A 27,316-nucleotide genomic window follows, 5' to 3' on the forward strand; every position below is an offset into this window, starting at 1 on the left:
TTGCTTGCCTGTTCCACAAGTCCGCAACACCAAAAGGCAGCAAGACCCGAGGAGCAACTAAAGTCAAGTTTGCTAGGAAGGAAGATCTTTTTAACCCATTGTGGTTATAATATCACCCAGTTAAACCTGAGAAGTTAGAACTTCATGGATTCTAGTGCTCACCTTCCTCTGTCCCTTCCCATAAAGGAACTCTCTGGGTGAACTTTAGCTAGCCAGTCTCTCTCAGAAATAAACTACATGAGACACACGGCACGTGTTCTTTATGTGTCGGGCGTCCCACAAGTTTACCTGGGGAGTGTAGTCAAACCCCGTCCCCAAGCTCGGGAGCAGGGCCTGACTACACTTCCCAGGTAAACTTGTGGAAACTCAACATGTGAAGAACACGTGCCGGGCGTCTCGTGTAGTTTAGCTCTCAGCCTAACCTTTTAAACAGAATGTGGGACTGGATAGCATTCCCCCATTTAAATTGGAAAACATGTGAAGCAGAAAGAGAGCAGCAACTCCTCCAGCCAATGGGCCTCCAGGTTCTACTAGCAGAAGAGAAAAAAAAACCTCCAATGAGGATACACTGTCAGATGTCAATCTCACCGTACCAATGAATCCCTAAAGAGAGGGGGGCATTCGGGCAGAGGATGTCTATTCCAAAACAAAATTCTAGAGGAAGGCATTCTCCTTCCATATCCTAGCTCATCCCTGCTCTCAATTTGCTTCTCGATTGTGGCTGGAAAGCAGTACATTTCACATCGCAGACATTACACATCTCATACCTCTTCTCGAGCCAAGAAAAGAATCCCAAAGTCCTTATAATTTATTCTTGTTTTTCAGTGCCATGTTCTGGACACAGATACGTTGCCAGAGACGTCCCTTCCCCCTACACTTAACTAAATCCCCCCCTTGCAGAGTTGGCACAAAGTCTCTGGTAAGAGTCAACCCACAGCAGGGGCTTTTAGAACCACCAATGTGCAAAAGAGGAAGAGTTCCCAGATCATGTCAGGATGCACAGGCCAGGCCAGGGTGACTCATGCGGCTGCCTTGAGAATGGGGTGGGTGAGTGAGAAAGACAGAAAAGGAGTTTGCGTTCCACCCGACACGGTCAGCATCATCGGGCTTTTGGAATGATTTCTGTAAACATAAAATACATCAACAAGTTTTGTTAGACTAGGCAAGGCACACAAAAGAGGAGCAGACTGAAGCACAGAGGGCGGCAATACATTCTCCCCAATTAACACAAAAGTCAGCCCTGACTGATAAAGAGTTCTACAGTTCCCCTGGTCATTCTCCGCCCAGCTAGCCAATGTATTTATTTTATTTCCGTATTTATATCCTGCTTTCCTTTCCACTGAAGACCCAAAGTGGCTTACAACACCATGTTCCCCTCCTCCAATTTTATCCTCAACAACAACCCTGTGAGGTAGATTAGGATGAGAAAGACCAGCTGGCTGAAGGTCCAAGTTTCCAGGTCAGAACCTGGCTCTCCCAGATCCTACGCCAACACTCCAACCACTGCACAACGTTGTCTGGGGACCCAGCTGCAGCTTCAAAGCAGGCGCTCCCTTGCTGAGTTAGGGTCTCTTCCCCAAATTTATTCTTTCAGATAATGCCAAGCAACAGATCCACTTTTACCAGTTCACTTCATAACAGCAAGATTAAAGGCCCCTCTTTGGAGCAAGACACTGTAACATGCATTGGAAAAAGATATGTACCAAAAGCCATAGACGCAAAGATTATTACAGCCAGCATGGTGCAAAAGTTAGAGTGTTAGACTAGGATAAGGGAGGCCCAGATTCGAATCCCCACTTTGCCATAGAAGCTCACCAGGTGATAAGGTTGCAAAGCCCCTTACCCTCCTGGCGGGAGGGGGGGGACCTGACTCTTGCCTCCTTCTTCCCTTATGTTTTACTGGTGCATGGCCGTGCACTGCACAAGAGCAGGAGTGCACGCACGCTTCACAGCAGGCCAATTTGGGCCTCAAATGGGCCCAATTTGGCCCATTTGGGGCCCAAATCGGCCTGCAGCACAGCACAGGACTGCTCACAGAGTGGCGCGATGACATCAGTGACGTTGCGTCGCCCTAGGAGTGCACCAGGAGGCTCATTCCCGTGCCTTCCTCCCCCGCCGGTCAGGTAAGTGGAGACTGGGGGGTGGGGAAGGTGAAAGCAGTGGATCTCTCACCCCCACTGGGGGAATGGGATCCCTATTGGGTGACCCTGAACCAGTCATGCACTCTCAGACTAACCTACCTCACACGGTTGTTGTGAGAATAAAGTGGAGGAGAGGAAACTGATGTAAGCTGCTTTAGGTCCCCCTCGTGGAGAAAGGTGGGGTATAAATGAAGTAGAAATAAAAATACTGGGTTAGGCCCAGCTCTGGTCACAGAAGAAAGCCACCCGGGAAGCTGTCGATGCTAACTGCAGCAATATTTCACATGTAGTTTTGTGCTTAGCATGTTCAAAGCACCTCACATCTTATCTTGCAATCTTTACAAGCAGTCTGTGAAGTGGGGGAGTATTATTATACCCATATTGCATTGGGGATGGACCTCAGAGCTTGTTGCCCAAAGGCCACCTAGTTGGCTCACAGCAGAGACACTATCTGAGCAGGAACTCCTAGCGCTTTGCTTCAGGGGCTTCCCAATTCGGAGCTCCGTCTGTTGGCTGCTGCAGCGACTCTCGAACAGACAAACTCCAAATCTACAGGATCAAGAGATTAAAATCCCACAGAGCCCTTCCAAACGGTTCTTGCTGCTTGACACCCAACAAGTTGCAAGCTGAACGGCAACCTTTGCAAAGCCAGGCTGTGTGTTTCAAAGCTGTCGGCAGTGGGCAGCTGGGGCCTGAGGAACCTGCAAGCGCAAGGTCTCCGTCCCAGACGCTGAGTCCTGCACCACACAGAGGCCTGGAATGCACTTCAGCAGCCTGGGTAAACAGGGCGGGAATTCTAATGAGGCCAACACGACTGAGCCACGGAGTGCATTGTTCTGGCAACCACAGACAAATCAGTTCTGTCGTCCCCTCACCCAAAAGCCTGGCTGCGTTGCTGGAGCCTTCAAAGAATGTTGCAACGTGCTGGAAAGTCGCCAAGAGGAACGGACAAGATACCAAGGGGCCAGGGACGTGGGGCGGAAAATTTCCCGATGCTATATTTTTCCATGCAAAACTTTCCACTCCACGTATGTATAAGTAGAATCTAGTTTATCTATAGTTGCTAGGGCTCTTGTGCGGCAAATCGCTCAGGTGAGACAGGCTAAAAGAAGGATGTGAAGCTTGGACAAACCCCAGTGCTGGTACATGGTCAAATGCACAACGTATTTGCCTTAGAACCATAGGGTTGGAAGGTACCTCTAGAGTCATCTAGTCTAACCCCCCGCATAATGCAGGGAATTCAATGACCTCCCCTCTTTTGCTAACATTAATTACTTACTAAAATTTGAATCGGAAAATTTCCTGATTAACATGTTCCCAGAAAACCCATATCACTGCAAGCGCTTTGCACTAAAATTTGCACAGAGTACATTTTGGCCACTTCTGGCTTGACATGACAAGTGGCACAAACAGGGCATAACTGATAGGTGCCCAAAAGTCAAGCGTGGCACTTAAAGAAAGAGCTGAAAGTAACAGACGGCCCTTGAAACCTGCATCTATTGATGGAGGAGAGCGCCACATCCACCCACAGACATTGTGACTGAGTCCAAGAACATAAGCAACATAATTTGGGGTTGGACTAGATGACCCTAGGGATACCTTCCAACTCTATGATTCTATGATCCGTGGTTTAGGGATAAAAACTGCAAAACTGGGTTCTTTTCTTTTACATTGCCCTTCAGCTCTCTGACTCTGGCAAATTAGCAGCATCCCAAATCATACCAGGCCGCTTCTTTAAAAATTAGTTTTAAATTCTTTGATTTGCTTCTCCCGTCAACTGGAAAATCTAGGTAGCCAAAGTTCAAGAAGCCTCACTACAGATAACTCATTAGAGATAGCAGTACAACCGCCAGTCTCAAATTGTTCTCAAAAGTGGGTCATGGCTTTCTTGTAGGTGGGCCGTGGGGCCGGGAAGGGGGGGAGAGGGTGACCTGGGAGGACTGAGAAGCTCAAAAAATAATTGGGCCCGCCTCTACAGAACAAGAGAAATGGCCACAAAATACAGTATGTTGCTCGATACAGCCAGGGCTCATTTCGAGGGGGAACGCACCGGAACACAGTTCTGGCAGTTCCCCAAAGAGGTCACATGTCAGGAGGCCCCGCCCACCTGACTCTCAGCCATTTTGGGCCCGTTTCAGACTGGATTGGGGCCGAAACGGCCCAGATCGGGCCTCTGATGGGTGGTGGGTCACTCTCCCACTCAGCAGTGGCCTGATCCTGACCATTTTGGGCCCCTTTTCGGCCATTTTCAGCCCTTTTGCCATTTTGGGCCCAATTTCAGCCCTGCATGGCCAGGATTGGGTCCAATACAGCCAGGATAGGCGATGTCAGGGGGTGTGGCATATGTGAATCAGTTACGCTAATGAGTTCCTCCAGCTACTCTTCTACAAAATGACCCCTGGATACGGCTATATATTTATAAATACTGAAAATGAAAATGTCAACTGGTTCAGTGTTAACTGACCTGAGATTTTTGTTTTAGATGGAGTGATAGCATGGGATTACTTGACAAGCAGGTACTAACGGCACAGTAGATTTAGAAATGCGGGCCCCTCTTTTGAAAAGGTAGAGAAGCACTGAGGTATAAGTACTGTGCATATTTCTTCTCTCACTTGAAAATGTGTTTGTGTGTGTGTGGGGGGGGGCATCATCTTGTGCCAACTGTCAAGAGGACAATTCGACTGCAAACCCGGCAAAGTAAAACTTGGCGGCATCTCAGTACTCAAAGGAAAATCGGTGCAGGGAGCCAGCTGTTGTTCAAGCATACCACAGTGCCTTGAACAGAATTCATTCTAATGACTCAGAGTCTCTCTCTACAGGAGACACCTCAGCGCATGTTTGTCAAGTGTAGGGAGACACAATGTTAGCCGGGAAGTGTAGTTTAAAAAGACAGCTGACGGAGATCACTCCTCAGCAGGTTAGTTAATTTCATCTTTGCCTCCCCGAAAGCTGTCAATTTCACCTCTCTACACCAGGGTAGTGTTAAAAGACAGAGCAGGCAAGATCACTCCTCAGAGGGTTTGTTAATTTCATCGTCACCTCCCCAAAGGCTCTGTCAATTTCACCTCTCCAGTCTAAAACTGTGTGGGATCACAACCAGAGGGCAGCGAGGAATGGAAATGGGCTGGAGTTGCCTTCCAGAGCTGGGCTTGGACCTGGAGAGGTTATAATGGGCTGAAGTTTCCCTTCTGGCTTTTCACAGCCCCTTCGCACCACTCAAGTGTATAGCAAAGCCTTTGCCCTACCTCCAACTCTTTTTAAACTACCCTTCCTGGCTAACATTGCATCTCCTGACACGTGTTCTTCATGTGTCAGATGTTTCATGTAGAGAGACTCTGTGTCTGGGATCTCTCTCAGTGCCTGAAAACAGGATTGCTTACCCTCTGCATGAAACCTTGGAGAACCACTGCTAATTCACAGGGGACTGCGTTCAGACAAGTCGACCAATGTTTTGGTCCAGCATAATGCATCTTCTCAGGCTGTTAACTGAGGCTGCCAATTGAAGTTTCAATGTGAAATTTTACAATTTGAAATTTATGCACTTAGATGCCTGAACAGCCCAGTCTAGCTCTGGGAAATAATGACACCAAAAATACACACAGAGAATAAAAATCAGATTCATTTCAACTTTAATCTGAAGATCAGAAGCAGTGCAGGTTTCATCCGAGACCATGAGGAACAAACAGGAGGTTGGCTGGGAGGGGGAATGTAGTGTCTGACTGTGCATGGTTTATGTGTTAAAGAACACATGTGCAAGAAGTGTAGAAATGCAAGACACGTTGCTAAAAGTCATTTGGACCAAGGGCAATGCAGCAGTGTAGTGAGCAACTCACAAAACCAAAACAATTTCTACCAGGCAAAATTGTCCTAATCAAGCTGCAAGCGAGGATTAAGATCTGAGCATCGACACCTGCCAAAAAGAGAGCTCTAGTATCCAACTTCCTTTTCCCAGGCCTGAATCACAAAATCCAGAGCTAGAAGGAGTTCAAGTACATACACCGAGCATGATGCCAGCCCCCAGTCTGCTTCCTTTGTCTCTATGAAACCCGGAAAGCCTGGACTTTTCTCAGAAAGAAGCAGATGCAGGACATAAGCAAGACATACGGCTAGCTGCCTCGTAACGCTTGGGCCCTTAGTAAAACTTGTTTTTCTACAGGCCTTTTGGATCCACGCCATGTCATGCGGGAAGAGATTACAGAAAGAGAGAAAGGAACAGCAGGGAAGCAAGCATCCCCAAATGGTACGTGCCTCTCCTCCAAGGAGCCTGGAGGAATCCTGTTCTCTTTGCAAGCTGCTAGCCAAGGAGAAACCCCAGGCTTTCCAGTCCTCTGCCGCTCCTTATTCACAAGCTGTATGAAAACAGAAGGGCACTCAGAGTTGCCCTTGGAAGCTGCGTCTGCTCACGGGTGCCCTTTGCCAACTGACCGCTTTCACCATGGATTATTTTTAGGATACAAGTAGGACAGAGTGGCACAGAAAGGTGAGAAGTTCAGATGTAAATTCAAGGCAAGGCAGCTGTTGCAGAGCAGAGATTTAAGAAGGGAAAGAGGAGATCGGCTAAAACGTTCAATTCAGAGTGCAAGCCGCTATTCAGTCAGGACTTCACTTGCCATCCAAGAACCGCTGCCAGTCCACAAACTGCCCTTTTCAACCCACCCATCTGCAGCAAGGAGGCTGTAGGAATGCGGAGCTGAGCTGAAACATTTCCAGCCACGGCAGGAATTGCAGGGAGGAATTCTAGGTGCCAAGGAGGGCAGGGCAGGGCAAGCTCAGATCTACATGTGACAAAAACTATCCCCACTCCTGCCTAAGTAAGTGGTGGCCACCACCTGGCCTCTGGCACCTCGGCGTTATTTGTAGAACTTGCAAAGGACCAAACAGTAGCAACAGCTATCATGCACCTAGCTGAACCTCCAGAGCAAGAAGCAGTCAAATCCCTACCCTAGCTCTCCTACCCTAGTGCTTCCTGAGCCCATCTGCATGCAAGAGAAGAGGCAAGCCATGGGATCCTGTCCCCAGATCTCTTCCATCCCCCCATTTTTTAACATTCAATTTATATATCACCCTTCAGGACCACACACCCACTCAGAGCAGTTTGCAAAATATGTTATTATTATCCCACAACAATCACCCTGTGGTGTGGGTGGGGTTGAGAGAGCTCTGAAAGAGCTGTGACTGACCTAAGGTCACACGACTGGCTTCAAGCGGAGGAGTGGGGAATCAAACCTGGCTCTCCAGATTAGAGTCCTGCTGCTCTTAATCACACTCCACCAAACTGGCTCTCATCTTTCTCTCGATCTAATGGAGACACTATGATGCTGGAAGCACCCCATCCAGACTACGCATCCTGTTCTTCAATCACGTTTATGTCATTTGGCAGGAAGGGAAAGTTGGACATGGGCCAGGTAGGTGTGCACAGTCTGTCTAGCAACTCCAGTACCGATTCCTCACAAGGGCAGAGTGAAGGTTTTCATGAGTCAGCAGTTACAAGTATGTCCCTTTTCCAGTCCTGTCTCCGCATATCAAATGCAGAGAACAGCCCCTTAGACAGCTCTCCTGCACAGGCTCCACTAAAGTGAATGGGAGCGTCACAATATATTTACTTGATCCCTCGCCTTTCTTGCTGAGACTCAAGAGAGAGTGCAAGATATATGCAGCACAGGCAGAAAGCGCAAGGCAACCAATGAGAACAATGCCGTGGGACTATGACTGCAGGAACGACAGAACAGTGCAAACAAACTGTTTAAGGCAAGGTGTACGGTTCACACCATTCACAAGGTACAGGACAATGTAGTATAAGCATTATAATGGTCTTGGTGGTGGAAAGTGCCATCAAGTCACAGATGACTTATGGCAACCCCTGTTGGGGTTTTCCAGGAAAGAGACTGTCAGAGGTGGTTTGACATTGCCTGCTTCTGCAACTCTGGTCTTCTTGGAGGGCTCCTAACCGATTACTAGCCAAGGTCTCCCCTGTTTAGCTTCCACAATATCACGATATCAGACGTGCCTGAGCTATCCAGGGTATGGTGGCCTTGCCCACTTTCAAATGCTGCAAATGTCGTAGAATGAAATGCAAATGTCTTCTGACAGACACAAGCATGTGACCTGTCAAGGTTTACTCATGATAACGAAATACGGGCCATTTTCACACATCTTACCTGCTGCCGGAACATTGCACAAAACACCCGGAAGACAGCATCTTCTTGTGTGAAATTGCGCCAGGAAGACGCAATTTTGCACAAAACTCCCAGATGACAGCGTCTTCCTGGTGCGATTTTGCGTGAGAAGACTTCTGGGTGTTTTGCGCGATGTTCCGGCAGCAGGTAAGACGTGTGAAAACGGCCACTGTCACATGCAATAGTGCATAAACTCTAAGGTGCATTTGCTGGAGTGAACTTGCGCTCTTAAAGACTCATGCCACAATAAATTGAAGCTGTTTTCACACAGCCATGCGCCCAGAAGATCGTGCGCAACATGGCATAAAAGCGTCTTCCTAGCTCGATTTCCTAGCACAATCCTGTTTAATGGCACTTCTCCTGACGTCATCGGGCCATTAAAGGGGATCGTGCCAGGAGAACACTTCATGCCATGAGTTTGCGCCATCTCCCAGGGCGCGTGTGAAAACGGCCTGAGATAGCTTTTAAGGAGCCATAAGAAGAACCTGGCAGACTATACTCAGGAGCTGTCTAATCCAACACTATCCATTCCCCCTCAGTGGCCAGACAGAGGCCAGGCCCCCCTGCTCTCTCCAACAACCAGCAATTGTTACCGAGAGGGTACACTGCTTCTGACCATGGAGGGTCCATTCAGCTAGTGTTTGATAATTTGCCCAATCCCCTTGTAAAGCAAAGGCGATAGCCGCATCCTGTGGGCTGCCGGTGCCATAAGTTAAATGATACACAAACAACTACATTTTTGATCTGGCCTGAATCTCCTCTCCGCTCCTGTGTTATGAAAACCACAGAAAATATTCTTCTGTATTAATTTTTATGCAATGCTAGAAATTTTATAAACTGTATCTTGACTAAAAAGCCCTAAATGTTTGTGCATCTGTTTATAGGAAAAATGCACTGATCATTTTAGCTGCCTTTTCTACACCTTTGCTAGCTCTACAATAGACACTTCGAAGTCTATCGATCATATCTTTGTCTTTCCTCCAAGGAACTGGGGGCAGTGCATAAGATTCTCATTTCTCCTATTTTATTCTTACAATGCTTTGGCAAGGTAGTAGCAGAAAAGAGCAAGAGTGCAGTAGCACTTATAAAACTAACAAAATTTGTGGTAGGGTATGAGCTTTCGCAAGCCACAGCTCACTTCTTCGGATACAGTTTCTGAAGAAGTGAGCTGTGACCCCCAAAAGCTCACACCCTATCACAAATTTTGTTAGTCTTAGAGGTGCTACTGGACTCTTGCTCTTTTCTGCTGCTACAGACAGAATAACACAGCGATCCATCTTGATCTATTTGCAAGGTAGGTTAAGGTGAGAGGCAATGACTAGCCCAGGGTCACCTATGGCATAGAGGGAATTTTATCAAGAACTGCAAGATGGAATATATCTTTTGTCACTTGCAGCCCTTCCGCAGGGATTCTGGGGGTGCTGCTTGTAGCCAGGTTTTAAGGACGCTCTTTGCTAGGGATTTTATCACCAAGACAATGCTCCATTATAGCAGCAACAGAACTGCACAAGAGAAACAAAGGCCAAATTCCCATTGACAAAGGACACAGAGTGACCGGACTGCAGCAAAACTCCGAGATTGCACTGGTGGGACTCGGCCCCGAGTGAGGAGATGTGGTTTTTCTTTTTTGAGTATGTGCACATAGATAATTTATCTGCTCGGCTTTGTTAAGTAAATACAAAAAGATCAGAAGATCCTTTGTGACCAGACTACATTTGCTTTCAAATTTACAACATTAAGGCCAGGCATGTTCATGACGCGTTCGTTTTTCTTCCTACATGCAAACCTGTGCGTGGCCTCTTTTTTCAGTTAAAACTCTTACAATAATAATATAATAACATTATATACTGCCCTTCAGGACAACTTAATGCCACGCAAAGTGTTATTATTATCCTCAGGACAATCCCCCTGTGAGGTGGGTGGGGCTGAGAGAGCTCCAAGAAGCTGTGACTGACCCAAGGTCACCCAGCCGGCTTCAAGTGGAGGAGTGGGGAATCAAACCTGGCTCTCCAGATTAGAGTCCTGCTGCTCTTAACCACTACACCAAACAACAGCTCTTTTGTGAATGCTTTGCTTAATGCCCAGGTGAAATTAAACCCAAAATCACATCATTGGACCAAACACATGGTCTTCTTCCCCCCCTCCACCCTCTTCCCAACCTTCTTCTCCTTCCTCTTTAGCCTTCTCCTCTTGACGGATTTAGATTACATATCCCTCCAATGGGAAAGACTGGAAAAGCAGAAACAGACTATCAAATTGAGCTGGTCCTGACCAGTGTGATGGGCCCAGACTTCAGTAGGCCCTCACTGATACATCTGCAGAAATGTTCTGTGGTCCATGCTTGATTTCCCATCTGAATTCTTCATATTTCATATTTGCTGGGAGGCAAAACAGATACAACCATCAGTGAAATTAAGGAACAGGTCAGACTATAAATTCCCACCAGCTTTTTCTGGTTCATAAAGTGCCCCTTCTCAGAATTCTATAGAACAAAAGTGCTTGTAGACCACACAACAACCCACCTGTTCTGGTCTCCTCTGGCTTTCTTCTAGGCCACATTCTAAAAGCAATAAGCAGAGAGCACTTGGCCCAGTCGGTGTTATTTATTGCCGACCCAGAACTACACAGATGTGGGATAGCTCCCAGGGTAATACCTGGCTGTACAAGATCGAGAAATAAAAGTGCCGGCTACTAAATTTCAAGCGCCAGAATCCAATCTCTCCTCAATTCATAATCCCCACGGAATAAGGGCTTTCACAGCATGGGTGAAAAAGATTCATGCTTTCTGGAATAGAACTCAAGTTCCAAACTGGTTACACGCCTCTTCAAAATATTCTCTGCTTTCCAAATAACGTTTGGAAGCTTTCTCTGCACTCCAGTACACCCCAAATTAAAGACATTTCCACTGGGAGCTTCTAGCCAGGAAAACTAGGGCCTATTCCCACTAGGACCTAAACAGGGCCTATTCCCACACCCCCAACAGAGCTTCACCATTATTTCCTTGCTCTAGTAGACTATGTCAGTACTGAACAAGGAACTTCCTCTGTTCAATTGTCCATTTCTCTTCCAGAAATGGAGACTACAGAAAAGAGACGGCAGATTGGGAGGGGGCATAAAATGTTTTTTATAGTTCATACTTTCTTTGTTTAGTGTAGTAGTAAAGAGCAGCAGGACTCTAATCTGGAGAGCCAGGTTTGATTCCCCACTCCTCTGCTTGAAGCCAGCTGGGAGATCTTGGAGTCAGTCTCAGCTCTTTCAGAGCTCTCTCAGCCCCATCCACCTCACTGGGTGATTGTTGTGGGGAGAGTAATAACACACTTTGTAAATTGCTCTGAGTGGGCGTTGTCCTGAAGGGCAGTATATAAACTGAATGTTGTTGTTGTTTGAGGAGGGAAGCCTCTGTGGCTGCCATATCACCGCATTCAGAGACAAATCTTACTAGGGTCACAAACAAGAATTAAAGTCTACACAGGCCCACTCAAACAGTCCTTTTCAAACCACCGTTTCCCCCGTGATAAGCCAAAGTGCCTGTGGTGGATTTCCTGGGGGGATGGAGGCTAGCCATCACGCTGCACACATTAAAAGGAATATATACTGGGTTCAAGGGACAGGATCTGGCCCAGTGTGTAAACACACCCAAGCCTGGGACAATCACAAGAGGTAAAAGTGACAGACAAAAGGCAGTTTCTGTGTCAAGTGAACAAGAATAAAATTTATTTTAAAACACACACAAATTGTAGTAACAGTTAACAACGAATCAGGAAGTGGTATGATGTTACTCTGCACATCCCTCAGGGAAACATTTTCCCAGGCAAGAGTACACTTAATTCTCTCAGGGAGGAAGCTCAGTCAAAGATCCCCCCGGTCTCTTCACTTAACTCCTGTCTGCGTAACCCTCCAACTCTTCCAAAACAAACTATCCCTGCATCTGTTCCCAAGTCCACCAGTATGCTCCGTGCTGGTGGATTCAGAGCACTGCTTTCCTTGGCTGCTGTGACTGGAGCACATTTCTCAGCTCAACTTGTCACACTGCTGCTTGCAAAAATTCAGATTTTTCCCCCAGGCCTGAGCTAAGGTAGGTCACAGCAAAGACAACAAGCTGACCGGGGAGGTCCCGGGTCAGAATCTCATCTCCCCTCCCCCCCGGACTCATATTTACCAGGCAGGCAAACCACTTTTCTCTCTGCCTCAGCACCACATACTGATCTACCTTGTAGTGCTGTTGTAAGGATTACAAGAAAATACACATGAAGCTCTTTGAACACTGAAAGCCCTACATAATAAGCACTTGGTTTTTTTCACCCAAATATGAGGCTGTAGAGAAAAGCAACCAGAAGGGAGGGAATCCCTCATATTTCTTGATGCCAACCACATACAGTTGTTAAAAGATGTCAAAGTCAGAACAACTTAATTCAGGCATCAAATCAAATCATGGTTTACCATCCATAATTCAGCATCTGACCCATATTGCCAGCTGTTTGCTCGGTATAATTTCCAACTTGCTCAGCACTCCTGCCTCCCTACTGCTGCAATGAATAGCTACAACCTGTCAATTGAATATATCATCATACCAAGCCACAGTTAGCACAAGCCACAATTTGCAGCCCCCTGTCAAAGCATGCTTTCTGCATCGAGCTTGTCACTATCACAAACCATGGTTTGTCAATTCAGACATCGTACCAAACCACAGTTAAGCTTCCTTAACTAGTTCTGGCCTGATGTGCATGGTTCCTAGGCACAGCAGACTGGTTTTGAGCCCAGCTTCTGAGGTACAATGGAAGGCACAAGGGTGCCAGCTGGGCTCTGAACTTTTGAAAATGAAGCAAGACTCCTCAGCCAGGGACAGAACTGTGCTGAGACATCAGCTGCAAGAAGGATCCTATTACTTTGCTCCAAACAAACATGTTCTCACTGGAACTGGGGTGACCTGCCAGCACTGATAGATGTCTGGAGCTATTCTTACTTTGCTATGTTAACCATGAGCCCAGTGACTAACAAGAGCGTTGTAGAATACGTATCTCGATTCTGCCAAGCCAAGAGGCACAAGTCAATTTTATGCCAACTACAAAAAAAAGCAGACATCTTGGCCACGGTTATTCTTATACCACCCAAGCTCTTTTCTACCTACAGACACCCTTCTAACTCACTGCTCTCCCAACAAATATTTAATGCCATCAAATAATTTCTCTACCCCTCTTATCCTGCTCTAACTTGCTGATCCATGTTCACTTTCTCTTCCCCTCCCTCAAGACAATCTGATTTCTCCCACTTCACAATCAAAATAGACATCAAGAGAGACACACACCCCTTTCTCTTTCTCTCCATTCATAAAGCGCAAAAGTTTCCAGGACAACTCTAACTAAAGATCCACCTCCACAAACTAGGCCAACCTAGACAGAGAAGCACACACCCAGAAGAGAGAAAGGGGAGGACTGAGGGAGCCAACCGATCAGCAGAACAGGTTCTTGACAAGCAAGACGTGCGAGTGAAAGCCCAGAGACGGGCCGCTTCCATGCAAGGCTGCAAAAGCGAATCGCCGGTACAGGAGCAGCAGGTGGCATGGGAGCAGGCAAGAAGAGAACCAATGCAGTCCCTGCGGCGCTCGCTGCTGTTGCCGCCCTCAGTCCTTTTCTTGTTTCCTTCTGTTGCACAAAAATGCAGATACAATAGAGATCACACCACTCCTAAACCCAGCCTAGCAAACCTCCATTTCCACTTTCTTTCCCAACTAAACCACATTGTAAACCTACAGCATGGCTCAGCTGGGAAATCATAGAATCACAGGGTTGGAAGGGACCTCCAGGGTCATCTAGTCCAACCCCCTGCAAATGCAGGAAATTCCCAAATATTCCCCCCCATACACACACACACACCCAGTGACCCCTGCTTCATGCCCAGAAGATGGCAAAACTCCATCAGGATCCCTAGCCAAACTGGCCTGGAGGAAATTGCTACCTGACCCCAAGGCTATGATTGGCCTTACCCTGGGCATGTAAGAAGAGGCCGCGAGAACTAAGTCCTGATGTGGCCCTTCCTGCCCTCCCTCTCATGATCTGCCCAGGTTCACAGAAGCTGCATTGCTGTCAGGTGGCCATCTAGCCTCTGCTTAAAAACCTCCAAAGAAGGAGAGCCCATCACCTCCTGAGGAAGCCTGTTCTACCGCTCTAACTGTCAGGAAGTTCTTCCTAATGTTTAGCTAAAAACTCTTTTGACTTAAATTTCAACCCATTGGTTCTGGTCTGACCTTCTGGGGCTGCGGAAAACAACTCCGTGCCATCTTCTATATGGCAGCCCTTCAAGTATTTGAAGATGGCTGTCATATCACCTCTCAGCCATCTCCTCTCCAAGAGGAGAGGAGGGGGGGGGGAGAAATGGAGGGGTGGCATTTCAAAGGACCAACGCTGCGGGGGGGGGGGGGGGAATATGGAGTTTAAGGGAATAGACAGATTCATGGAGAACAGATCCATTAATGGCTACTAGGTGACTAAAGTGAACCTCCATATTCAGAGGCAGTATATCTATGAAACCAAATGCTAGCAAATAGCATTAGGGGAAGGCCTTGACCTCCAGAATTGGCCCCCCAGAGCTGGCCACAGTGTGAAACAGGAGTCAGGACTAAATGGACCACCCGTCTGATCCAAAAGGCTCCTCTGATGTTCTTATTCTGAGAGCAGAGTCTTGCTCCGCTCCGCTCCCTGTTGTCTATATGGACGTTCCACCCGCCGCCACCCTCTAAATCAGACCAAAGGAGGCTTTTAAAAAGGAAAAGGCCAACGAGTCACGATCCGAATGAGCTCAGTATCACATGGAGGCTACTGGGGGGAAAAAACCTGGGCAGAAGTAATATCAAGGCTCATTTCGAGGGGGAACGTGCAGGAACGTACTTCTGGCAGTTCCCCAAAGACGTCACATGTCAGATGCCTCCACCCACCTGACTCTCGGCCATTTTAGGCCCGTTTCGTCCTGGATTGGGGCCGAAACGGCCCGGATCGGGCCTCTGACAGGTGATGGATCACTCTCCTGCTCAGCAGCGGCCCGATCCAGACCATTTGGGGGGCATTTTTGGCCCCTTTTTGCCATTTTGGGCCCAATTTCGGCCCTGAATGGCCAGGATTGGGTCCAAAACAGCCAGGATAAGTGATACCAGGGGGTGTGGCATATGCAAATCAGTTATGCCAATGAAACATTTCCGGCGATGTCAAGGGGCATGGTATATGCCAATGAGTTATGCTAATGAGTTCCTCCAGCTCTTTTTCTACGAAATGACTCCTGAGTAACATCAAGCTAAGACCAAATTTGCACGTGCTGCTAAAAGGGCTTTCCAGCCCGTTTTTACCTGTTGACGGTGTTCATGAGCAAAAAACAGACAGGCAGTTCTAAATGTGCTTGGGTCAGGTTCCTGAACAGAGAGATGGTTGTAAAGAGGGACTGACTGACAATCACAATTGAATCTTTCTCCACTTTTCCGTATCTATATCTGAAGAATGAGCTGCGTGAAGCTCACAAAAGCTCACACTCTACCACAAATGTTTAGTCTTATAGATGCTCCTGGCCTCTTGCTCTTTTCTACTGCTACAGTCAAAGTGAAGAAATGGGCTGTGACTCACAAAAGCTCATACCCAACCACAAATTTTGTTAGTCTTATAGGTGCTACAGGGCTCTTGCTGGTATGTACATAAGCAACCAATATGAGTTTGTTTAAATGTGAATAATTTTGGCAACAATTAATATGCTTTTGAAAATTTATCATCATTAAAGAATTCCATGTTATAAAGTTTTAACTTGATATTAAAATATTGTTGGTATTGTCTATTTCAGGAGAACGTTTCTGTTCAAGTTTGGCTTGTAAAAAACTAACAGCACCATGCTAAAGAAAGTTTGGCCCTTCTAGGATAACAGTGCAAAACATTTATACTTTTAAATTCAATAAATACGGCAAACTGTGCAATTCTATATGCTAACTTATAATTGATGCATTTTATGTTGTCAAATAGAACAATAACACAAATTTAGCTTTGACAGGAAAATAAGTATTGCATGTGTTTCAATTTCCTCCCAAATTTTCTTTTCCTGAAACAACAACAAAATCAGACCTGTTTCCCCACCACTCCCAAAGGCAGCAATATTTCTAGAAAGTTTACTTCTCTAGATAACATAACCCAGATTTGCCAAACAGGGTATACTCAAGAGGCAGCTGGGTCAACAGTCCCTATAGGATGTTCAGAAAGTTCATACTTGGTATTTTTAGGTGTCCCTGTAGAACTGTAATTTGTGAAAAACCACAGAATAAAAGCAAGAAAGTCGGCATGCATATATTTTATATATATTTATATATATAAAATAAAATCTGGCTCAAGTCAAATAACAAATATAAATCTAACGCACAGAAAATACAATAAAAAAACCCCTCCCTGCACTACGCCTAAAAATGACTGTCTCTCAATTCCCTTCCTTGGCTACTATAGAGGTTGTTTCCCATAGAAACTCGCTAGGAAACAGCTCTTTGTTACACTGCCTTCTGAATCAATTACTTCCTACTAGACAAATGCCACTCTCCCCTACTTTGCAAACAAAATGAAACACAAAACTCACACGAACCAAAAAAATTTAGAGCAAACATTTCCATTATTAAAAACTGCACGATTCCCAAGGGATGCCTTTGGGGATACGTTGGGAAAAGGACGTAAATTTTTCTTTGTTTGCAAGCGATCTTGCTAAGAGCATTATTATTTTTGTAATAGTGGTTTTGATTCCATCTGGCATGCCCCTTTCTTAGGAAAAGGCTATGCTGAATCAAATCCCCCACCCTGTTCCCAGTTGGAACTTGCATATAGACACAGTTGGGCTAAGTACCAGGAAGAAAGTCTGAAATCAGAAAGCCGTATCCAAGTCAGCACAAACAGCCAACTAAAAAAAAGGAACAACAACTATTGCCAGGAAGTCAGCTGCTTTTATAAGAAATGCCCGTGTCCTGGAAGGAAACGCTGGAGGCTTTCAGGGCCAGGGATGGCATGTTTGATGTGTTTCGTTTTCTTGTGGAGTGGCTTTGACCACCGTTCACAGCATACCTGGCAAATAACTGCCAGCACCATCAGAAAGAATTGGTATCACCTAATCGCACTGCCTATAATGCTAATCATATCCCCAAGAAGAAACTCTACCTATAGACAGGTAAGGTCATAACTGAGGGGGCAGGAGGACGCTCCCAAGTGTTGGTGAGCTAGCTGCCATCACCAGCAACTAGTTGCCATCACCAGGGTTGTTTATCTACTACTATATAAAAGGGGAGCCATATTGGCGACGACTCACTTTTTATTCCTGCACAGGTGCAAGCAGTGGGAAAGCCCAGCACACCTTGCGCTGCCCTTCCCAGCCCCAATCAGGCCAAGCCAGCAGCGAAGGTGGGAATGCCCGGCCAGGCCACCCTGCCCTCCCTCCACCCTGACTGGGGCACTGGGGAGGGGGCAATGCCCAGCCCTACTGCCCAGCCCTCCCCCCACCCAGATCGGGGTGCTGGGGAGGGGGCAATGCCCAGCCTGCCCGCCCTGCCCTTTCTACAGCCCGTTGTATTTATTCCCACAATGGGCTTGGTTGCTAGTTTGAAAATAAATGAATAAATAAAACTTGAATCTTTGTCCAATTCCTTTTTGAAGTTTTAAAATGAATAAAGAGGATCTTTCAAAATGAACAAAAATTGTGGTAGGGTATGAGTTTTCGTGAGTCACAGCTCACTTCTTCAGATACCTGTACCTTCAAGTATCTGAAGAAGTGAGCTGTGACTCACAAAAGCTCATATCACAAATTTTCTTAGTCTTACAGGTACTACTGGAGTCTTGCTCTTTTCTACTTTCAAAGTGAGTGGGGCAGAAATGCATTGTACATTCAGCTGAGTCTAGCTGCTGTGCAGCACTGGAGGCTGGGCTTCAGCATTCCTCAGCACACAATTCTGTGCATGGAAATTTTTAAAAGCCTTCAACACCCAAGACCCACCAATCTTAAGGGTGCTGCTAAAGAGTAGACATGGGCACAAACCAGAAAAAAACGAAACAATAGGATTCGTGGTTTGTGGAGTTTCCACAAACCACGAACTGGCACAGAACTGGCCCAGTTACAAACCAGTTTGTGGTTCATGGAGTTTAAATACCCCTTTCAGGGAATCCCCCCTGCCGCCTGCCAGGTGATAGTTTAAAGGGACCTGCCACTTGCAAGGCAGGGCCCTTTAAATGGCCCAAACCTGAGCCCCCAGCCCCCCACTTACCTTCCCTCTGATGCTGGGGTGGTAGAGGCCTCCTTTGCTGCCCTGCAGGCCTGCGCAGCATTGGAGAAGGCAGAAAACGGCCTTTCCATCCCTCAAATGGCAGCCAAGGCCCAAAGGATCGCCCCGCCCCTCAAACGGCAGCCGTGGGGAAATGGCCATTTAAACTGGCCCTTTAATACGAACCAAACGAACCAGTAGTCCAGTTCGTGGAAGTTCATCGAAACGAGCTTCCACAAACCCTGATTCGTAAACTCCGAACCGGGCTGGTTCGTGGGTTTTTTTGGTTCGTATTTAGGTCCGTGCCCATCTCTACTAAAGAGAATGCAAGAGAAACGGAGGCTTATAGCAGAGTACATCAGTTCATCTAATGATGGAAGGGCTGGATTTTTTTCTCTTACAAGGATTCCAAACCTGTTGTGCATTCGTTACTTTCCCTTTTTAATCTGAAAAGAAAACCTGAATATAGTGAGATTTACTCCTCAAGAAGCAGAGGCAAGATTGCAGTCCAAAACAGCCCACTCTTCAACACATCTGTCCTTACGTTCCCTTGCAAAGCAGGCTGGGGCTCTCTTTCCATTCTAGCTGGGAAACTGAAGCCAAGGATGCTCAGGCAAGGAATTTAATTCAGGCTTCAAACCAGACAGGGAAAATAGCCACTGGGAAATTTTGTCACTGTGTTTACGATGCCTAATAAGAGAAAACTAATCCTTGCTAAAGGGCAAGGTTGTCGCTGGGTAGAAAAACCACTTAATGTTAAATACAACTTTGCATATATCACCTGAAATAAAATCAGGGAGAACATGCAAGCAATTAAGCAGGAATTCAAATATCTGTATACAGAAGCATATGTGCTAAGACCGATATTGCAAAAATGGTTCTGAAAAAAAAATCCTGGAACTGTATTTACAATGCACCCTAAATAGACTCCCACCTGCCTTTTTACATACATACCAAAACTTCCAGAATCTGATAAAACTCTGCTAACAGATGTTTACTTTTGGAAATGAGTTTTCCCATGAAAAGTAATCCTCAGCAGGTGAAATTACACTGTAGCGCTTTAAAGTTTAACATTTATCTCAGCTCCCTTTCTCATATGATTAAGAGTGTACATCCATTAACATACACAGCAGAAGGGGGGAGTTATAAAAAGGGAGGCATACGTAAACTAAGATCCAGTTGAAACAACTGACTGATCCAGTGTCCTATAATAATGTCTGAAGCTCTGACTCACATTCTGGAAATCTTGTTGTTAATAATAATATTTCATTTATATACCACCCTTCAGGACAACTTAATGCCCACTCAGAGCGGTTTACAAAGTATATCATTATTATCCCCACAACAAAACACCCTGTGAGGTGGGTGGGGCTGAGAGAGCTCCGAAAGAGCTTTGACTGACCCAAGGTCACCCAGCTGGCTTCAAGTGGAGGAGCGGGGAATCAAACCTGGCTCTCCAGATTAGAGTCCTGCTGCTCTTAACCACTATACCAAACTGGCTCTTTGTTGGTCTCTGTAGGGCTGCTAGGTCCTCCGGTGGGGGCAGGGGATTCCCAGCTCCCACCTTCCACCACCACCCCGTCACCACTCACTTGGTGGCAGAGGGTAAAAGCAGGGAAACAGGCCTCCTGAGCACAAACCGTCACTTCCGGGAGTGGTGTCACTTCCCGGAACAAAAAGTGAAAAAGTGAGTGCCCCTCCACCCCCGGACTCAAATCCTGCTGTTCTACAGCAGACCGACACGGCTTCCCAACTAAAACTGTCCTATAATAATGTATCTTTTAGCTTTTTCCAGACTCGGTGTAAATACGCAGTTAAGTTTTTGCAGTATACAAATTTGGATTTCCTTCTTGCTAGTGCTACTTGCTAGAAACAATAAATGTAGATATTCCTCCAGCCTTGGTCGTTCAGCTCCCTTTCCCAAGCAGGAAGAGGAGAACGATAAGGAGTGAAGGACAATGGCAGAGGAGCGAAAGAAAGAAAGAAAGAAAGAAAGAAAGAAAGAAAGAAAGAAAGAAAGAAAGAAAGAAAGAAAGAAAGAAAGAAGAAGAAAGAAAGAAAGAAAGAAAGAAAGAAAGAAAGAAAGAAAGAAAGAAAGAAAGAAAGAAAAGACTAGTGGAAGTCATTTGGGGTCCCTCTAGCAACTTTTCAAGCAATGTCCTTGAGCTACTATCCCAACAGGCACTTCTATTCACGTCTGGCTGCTGAAAGGTCTCTGCCTGCCCAATGAAATGGGAAGGGCAGTGGACAACACACCACCTCACACAAAGGTCAGCCAACATTAGAGCTTTGATGCCACCCAGTTCACTAATATAAACACGGTCTCTTTGCAGCAACATGCATTCATTATGAGGCTCGCTACCCAAGGCTTGCAAACATTTATCAGCAGACCTCACCCAGCCATGGGGCTGAAAAACAATACACTACAGACTGAACGGGTCAGGGCAGGAAGAAACCAGCATAGCGTCGTCCTCCTCCTCCCCCACTTCAAAAATTCACCCTGCAAGTGGAAATGGCATTGCCTGTTGCCCCTGGCAAGCAGGGAGTTGCCACTTAATGCAGGGGCAAGATATTTGCAAGGGAAAAAACAGCAGGCAGGAGAAGCACTCTGGCCTGCCAATCCTCCATCCCCTGTCAAGTTTTGTTTATTTAAGCAACCATCTATCCATCCCACTCTTCTTTCCTCTTCTAAGTTTTATCCTCACAGCAACCCTGTGAGGTAGGCCAGGACCCCTTTCGTACAGGCTGTTTAATTCACATTGGCTTCTGTAGGCAAACAGATCTTTAAGGTTTCACGTACCTTAAGGTCCTCTCGCAGTTAATGAAGCTTAAACGTGGGTTTTCCAAATCCATTTTTGCTCCAGTGTTTTGCTGTTGCGTTTTATCCTCAGGGAGCACAAAACCTTTAAAAAGATTCTGTTTGCCTTCAGAAGCCAAAGCAGAATTAAAGACGCCGTATGAAAGAGACCCAGCCAGCACTATTACACACAACACGACATACTGTGCGTACAGATCAAGTAGGATCACAAACAATCTGCATTCTTTTGCCAACACGTGCTACCTGCTCCGGTAATTCATTAAATTAGAACCAGATTTTAGGTAAAGAATAACCTGCCCCAGTAAAATCTCCCACTTCTCTGATCAGTAAATTCAAGCCCTGGCATAAAGTCTCAAAACCAAGCAGCAACGCTAAACCGCAACAGTCCAGGTTAAGGATGCCTAACAGCCAAAGGATCTGGTATGTGCCAAATTTCAGTTCCTCTACAGCCTCCACTCTAGACCCTGGGCTCCCGTGCCATGCATTACAAGTTTCTAAGCAGAGTTACTCCCGTCTAAGCCCACTGAAATCAATGGGCTTAGATTGGAGTAACTCTTGTTAGGATTTCTCTGTAAGAGTCTTTAGAAACGGAATCGGTGGGCCATTTAAATATTCTTTCCCCGATAAGTCGATTGATCTTGCAACTGCATCAAAGCGGTGTTCTGTATGTGCATGCTTGCACCAGAAATAGCTTCCTCCACTCAAGCAACTAGGCTGGGAGCTTATCTGTGCTCTAACCAGATTAGACGCAGCAGCTTTGCTCAAATTGCTGAGAAAGACACCCTCCGGACCTTCTATCTTCCACATGCTCACAGCAAAGCAGAAACAGAACTTGATAAAAGAGAAAGCACGGGCCCCAATAATCACTGGGGAAATACTTCAGGGTTACCGAAATAGCCACAGAGGGGTAGAAGCATCTGAGAATCCCGTTTCTTGCACTTTTCACCCTTCTGCCTCTTCTGAGTCTCTGGCCTGATAGTTAATTTGAATAGGCCCGATCCAGTCTAAAAGCACTGAAACCATTGGGCTTAGACGGGTGTAACTCTGGACAGGATCACAGTGCTAATTTTTAAAAATGCACAGATTGTCTAAGAAGCACAACGTTAATGGGCAGGTCAAAGATGCTCTCCTGGTACCACACTGGAGAATTTTCAGCTTCAACCCATTAAAAGAAAATAAAGAACACTTCCTAGAAGAGACTTTACGGATCAGAAGAAAAACCTCCGAAAGTCCAGATTGTATACCGAATGCATTCCCCAAGCCTACCCAACCAGGTCCAGCATTTTGTGTAGTGTAGGCAGATCAGGGCTTTTTTTCAGCTGGAACGCGGTGGAACGGAGTTCCGGAACCTCTTGAAAATGGTCACATGGTTGTTGGCCCCGCCCCCTGATCTCCAGACAGAGGGGAGTTGAGATTGCCGAGCGGCGCGGAGGGCAATCTCAACTCCCCTCTGTCTGGAGATCAGGGGGCGGGGCCACCAGCCATGTGATCATTTTCTCTGAGGGCAACCCACTGAGTTCCACCACCTCTTTTCCCAGAAAAAAAGCCCTGGGGCAGATCATCTTCTGAACTGAGAACAAAAAGAAAGGAGAACTCCTGTCTTCTCCCTGAAAGGGAAATGCATGCAACCTAGCAGAAGCTGTGTACCACGCGGTATGGGGTCAGGATTACCGCTCAAGAATGACAAAGAGCTGGTCAGAGAACACCTAGCTACCTTAAACGAGTTCTTCTGGGCTGGATGAATGGGATCCTAAAGAAGGAACTTCGTCTTAGAAGCTTTGAGAAATACTGCTGAACTGGGAAGTGCCGTGAACTGGGGGAGGGGTGTGGCAGGCATCTGGAAAACTACAGTCTGGTTATTCTGAGACCTGGAAAAATAGCGGAACACACATAAAGCGGTCAGTCTGCAAGCATTTTGAAATCAGTGTTTGGATTAGCAAAAGCCAGCATGGCTTTGTCAAGAAGAAATCTTTCCAGGCCAGCCTTATCGTCGTGGAGTTTGATAGACTGGTGGATCACGGGAATGCAAGGGGGAAACAGTACCTCGATTTCAGCAAGGTCCTCCGGTGATAATTTGGTGAACAAACTGGTTAGACTCTGGCTGGATAATAGTACTGTGGGTGGATTCACAGCCAGCTGGATAACCCTGTACAAAAAACTCTTTTTCCTCCACTTCATCAACTTGGAGGGAATATTGAGAGAAGAGCAACACAGGGCTGGCGTCAGCCACATACCCTTCAACGTTTTTATCAATTGCTTGGAAGACAGGGTGGAAGGAATCCTTACCTAATTGCAGATGGCACTAAACTGAGAGCCCTAGCAAAGATCCTAGAAGACAGAAAATTTAAAAGGTCCTTGATAGGTAGAATTGAAAACTGAGCTGAAACCACCAAAAGTGAAATACAACAGAAACAAATGCAGAGTAGTGAATTTCTGCAAAAACAATCAAATGTACAAGTAGAAGATACAGGCTCTGGTGGGAGCACCTATGAAAACAATTTGGGAACTGCAACCAGTCGCCAGCTAAAAAAAACAAACATACCAAAAGAAAAAAAAGACCCGTGGGTTTTGGTTGCAATGATACAGCATCCAGGGCACAGTCTATCCTTGTTAATCAAAAGAGTTAGCCATGTTAGTCTGTAGTTGCAAAATAATAAAGAGTCCAGTAGCACCTTTAAGACGAACCAACTTTATTGTGGCATAAGCTTTCGAGAACCACAGCTCGAATGTATCAGGCGAAGACAGTTGTGGTTCTCGAAAGCTTATGCTACAATAAAGGTGCAACTGGACTCTTTACTATCAGGCATCACTTGAAGAGTTCTGTTCCGGATGGCACAGTTTATGAAAGATGTAGAGAAATCAGAACAGGTTCAGAGGAGGGCAAGAAAGAGGGTTGGGCATCTAGAAAACAAGTCGCATGAAGAAAAACGGAGTACATTCAGCCAGAAGACAAGACTAAGGGCTTGCAGACTGCATTCTACAAATGCTCGAAGGGCTGCCACATGGAAGAGGGCCGTGGCTCAATCCAGGCTGCTCCACAGGGATCTAAGGGGCTTAGGGTTACAGGAAGGTAAATATGGGCTAAAAAGCAAGAGAAACTTCCTAACGGAAAGAGCAGTTCAACAACGGGATCAGTGACCTAGATGCGGGGGGGGGGGGGGGGGAGGCCTCTCACTCACAGGACACTCTTCAAGCAGAGGGCGCGGAGCAATCTTTCAGGAACGTTCAAGCTTTGGGTTTCCTGCACAGAGCAAAAGGTTGGACTAGATGGTCCAGTAGGTCTCCCTCTAAGGTGCCAGCCATCCCAGGGACTACTTTTCTGCCTGCAGAGGTGATTTTTGATGGTTCCGCTCTCCTGCACCACCCTCTTCATCTGCTCCTTACATTACAGGCCCAGAGACCCACCCCAGCACAATCTTGGGGGTCCCGAAGGCTACAGCAAGACGGGAGAGGCAGGGAAGTTGACTTCTCACATGGCTTCCATTTAGGCCTAAATTATCCCCCCGCTCCCAAGTTCAGAGAACAGGGTCAGTGCCAAACCTAAAACTTTTTCAAGCCCTCTGAATAGAAAACAATTGCAGTATTTTGCCTAACGTTGCTTAAGACTGTAGACGGGGCTTTTGCCGCATTCTGCACCAGACTCAACTGCATTTCAGTGCCCGCCAAACTGGCCATCTTAATCGCGTGCAGATTTTGACCAACCCGTAACAAAAGAAGGCCCTGACCTCGAGAGCCCAGGCAAGCCTGATCTCGTCAGATCTCGGAAGCTAAGCAGAGTTGGCCTCGGTTAGCAATTACATGGGAGACCTCCAAGGAAGACCACGACTGCAGAGGCAAGCAATGGCAAACCACCCCTGTTAGTAATTTTCTTGCCATAAAACCCCCACCAGGGGTCACCATAAGCCAGCTATGACTTGAGAGCACTCTCTACCACTACCAAAAGAAGAGGGTAAGAAGAACAGATGAGGACATCGGAAGAGCCCTGCCAGATCAGACCAGAGGTCCATCTAGCCCAGCACCCCGTCTCACACAGTGAACTGCCAGTGGCCCTGGAGGACCAAAAACAGGATATAGTTTCAAGTGGATAGACGGACTCTCCAAAGTTCATACCCTGGCAATCTAGTTGGTCTTTAAGGTGCTACTGGAAACCAGATCTTGCTCTTCAACAGGATACAGAGGTTGTAATGACAGCAGGAGACCAGCTTCACTCAGCCATAAAAACAGCCAAATGGTCAACAAGGAAAGAGGGAGTGTTTATGGAGATGGAGGGGTAGGAATGCAGAGTCTGGAGATGTCACCAGAAGCCAGATCAACGTATTTTCATATTCCGAGTCTAAAGCAGTAAAGTGCACCAATACAGGAGTCTCGGGGGATGGCGGGCTAAAGGGAGCCAAGCTCCAGGGAGCAGATCGGGTCTGAAACCTTTTACACACCTACAGAGGAGAGGGTTAAAAGCCACCTGCTTGGCTGTCGGCATGAGTGAGACAACCTCCCTATCACCCATCCAGGGCTTTTTTTCTGGGGAAAGAGGTGGTGGAACTCAGTGGGTTGCCCTCGGAGAAAATGGTCACATGGCTGGTGGCCCGCCCCCTGATCTCCAGACAGGGGGGAGTTGAGATTGCCCTCCGCGCCACTCTGGCGCGGAGGGCAATCTAAACTCCCCTCTGTCTGGAGATCAGGGGGCGGGGCCACCAGCTATGTGACCATTTTCAAGAGGTTCCGGAACGCCGTTCCACCACCTTCCAGCTGAAAAAAAACCCTCCATTCATTCCACCCACAAGGGAAGGGGGGCATCGGGTACATTCTGAAAGAAGTCTTCCTTAGAGTGCTTTTCTGATCTGGTAGATAAGCTTTCCCGATCGTCGTCTGTGTTGTTCCACTATGCTGCTTTGGGGCTTAGTACTAAATAAAACTTCAGCTTGTTAAAGAATCGAGACTGCGCTCTCTCCTGCCCATGGGCCCGACTGCTCGCTCAGCTACAGGCTCAGTGATCCCACCTGCACCAAAGTGCTTTGGGGGGAGAGTAATGGGGGGGGGGGGGAAGCAAGCCATTCCACTGAGGTCCCTCAAGCTCTGGAGAGGGCTTCAGAAGAGAAAAGAAGGAATCACACAGAGAACGCTGGTATTCCTCCATGTGACACCAACCCTCTGGACAAGCTTAGATCTCTTCCAGCTCAAAGGCTTGCTGCAATGGGGGGGGGGGTTGTGCTTCATAGGGTTGGGAACATTACCTGCAAAACTTGCAGCATCTCTTGCAGCTCATGGGGGGGGGGGGGCGGGGAGAGCCAGATTTGCATCTGACAGAACTACCATATGTAGATAATTTCAGGAAGATAGCCACACTGGGCTGCCGTAGAAGAGCAAGATTCAGGTCCCATAACACCTTAAAAGCCCTGACCAGGATAGCGCAGGTGAGCCTGATCTCATCAGATCTCAGAAGCTAAGCAGGGTCGGCCTTGGTTAGTAACTGGATGGGAGACCTCCAATAAAGACAAGGGTCGCTACGCAGAGGCAGCCGATGGCAAACCCCCTCTGTTAGTCTCTTGCCACAAAACACCCAGCCTTAAGTCAGCTATGACTTGAGGGCACTCTCCACCACCACCAGCACCTTAAAGACCAACCAGATTCCCAGGGTGTGAGCTTTCAATCTTGCTGGACATCTAGTTGGTCTTTCAAGTGCTACTGGACCTGAATCATTATACGAGACACACTGGAAATTAGACAACAAGAAAAGGCATTTATTTATTTCAAACGTTTCTATCCCTCCTTCTCTGCAAACAGACCCAAGGCTGGCCAGTTTCCAGCAGCCCCCCCCCCTTCAATACTGCTGGCTTCTAAGGTGGGCCTTCGCTACCGCTCAAGGATGGATGTTTGCTTTAAATGCAAAACACATCAAATGGATGGGAGGGGGGAGAGAAACAGAAGA

General features: G+C 46.8%; 1 protein-coding gene across 2 annotated transcripts in view; it reads right to left on the reverse strand.

Moving 5' to 3' along the window:
* The window catches only part of TRIP10 (thyroid hormone receptor interactor 10), a 105,352-nt gene that overhangs the window by 76,950 nt on the left and 1,086 nt on the right, over positions 1-27,316 (reverse strand). The window lies entirely within an intron of this gene.

The sequence above is a fragment of the Eublepharis macularius genome, chromosome 19 (assembly GCF_028583425.1).
Source record: "Eublepharis macularius isolate TG4126 chromosome 19, MPM_Emac_v1.0, whole genome shotgun sequence".
Classification (NCBI taxonomy): domain Eukaryota; kingdom Metazoa; phylum Chordata; class Lepidosauria; order Squamata; family Eublepharidae; genus Eublepharis; species Eublepharis macularius.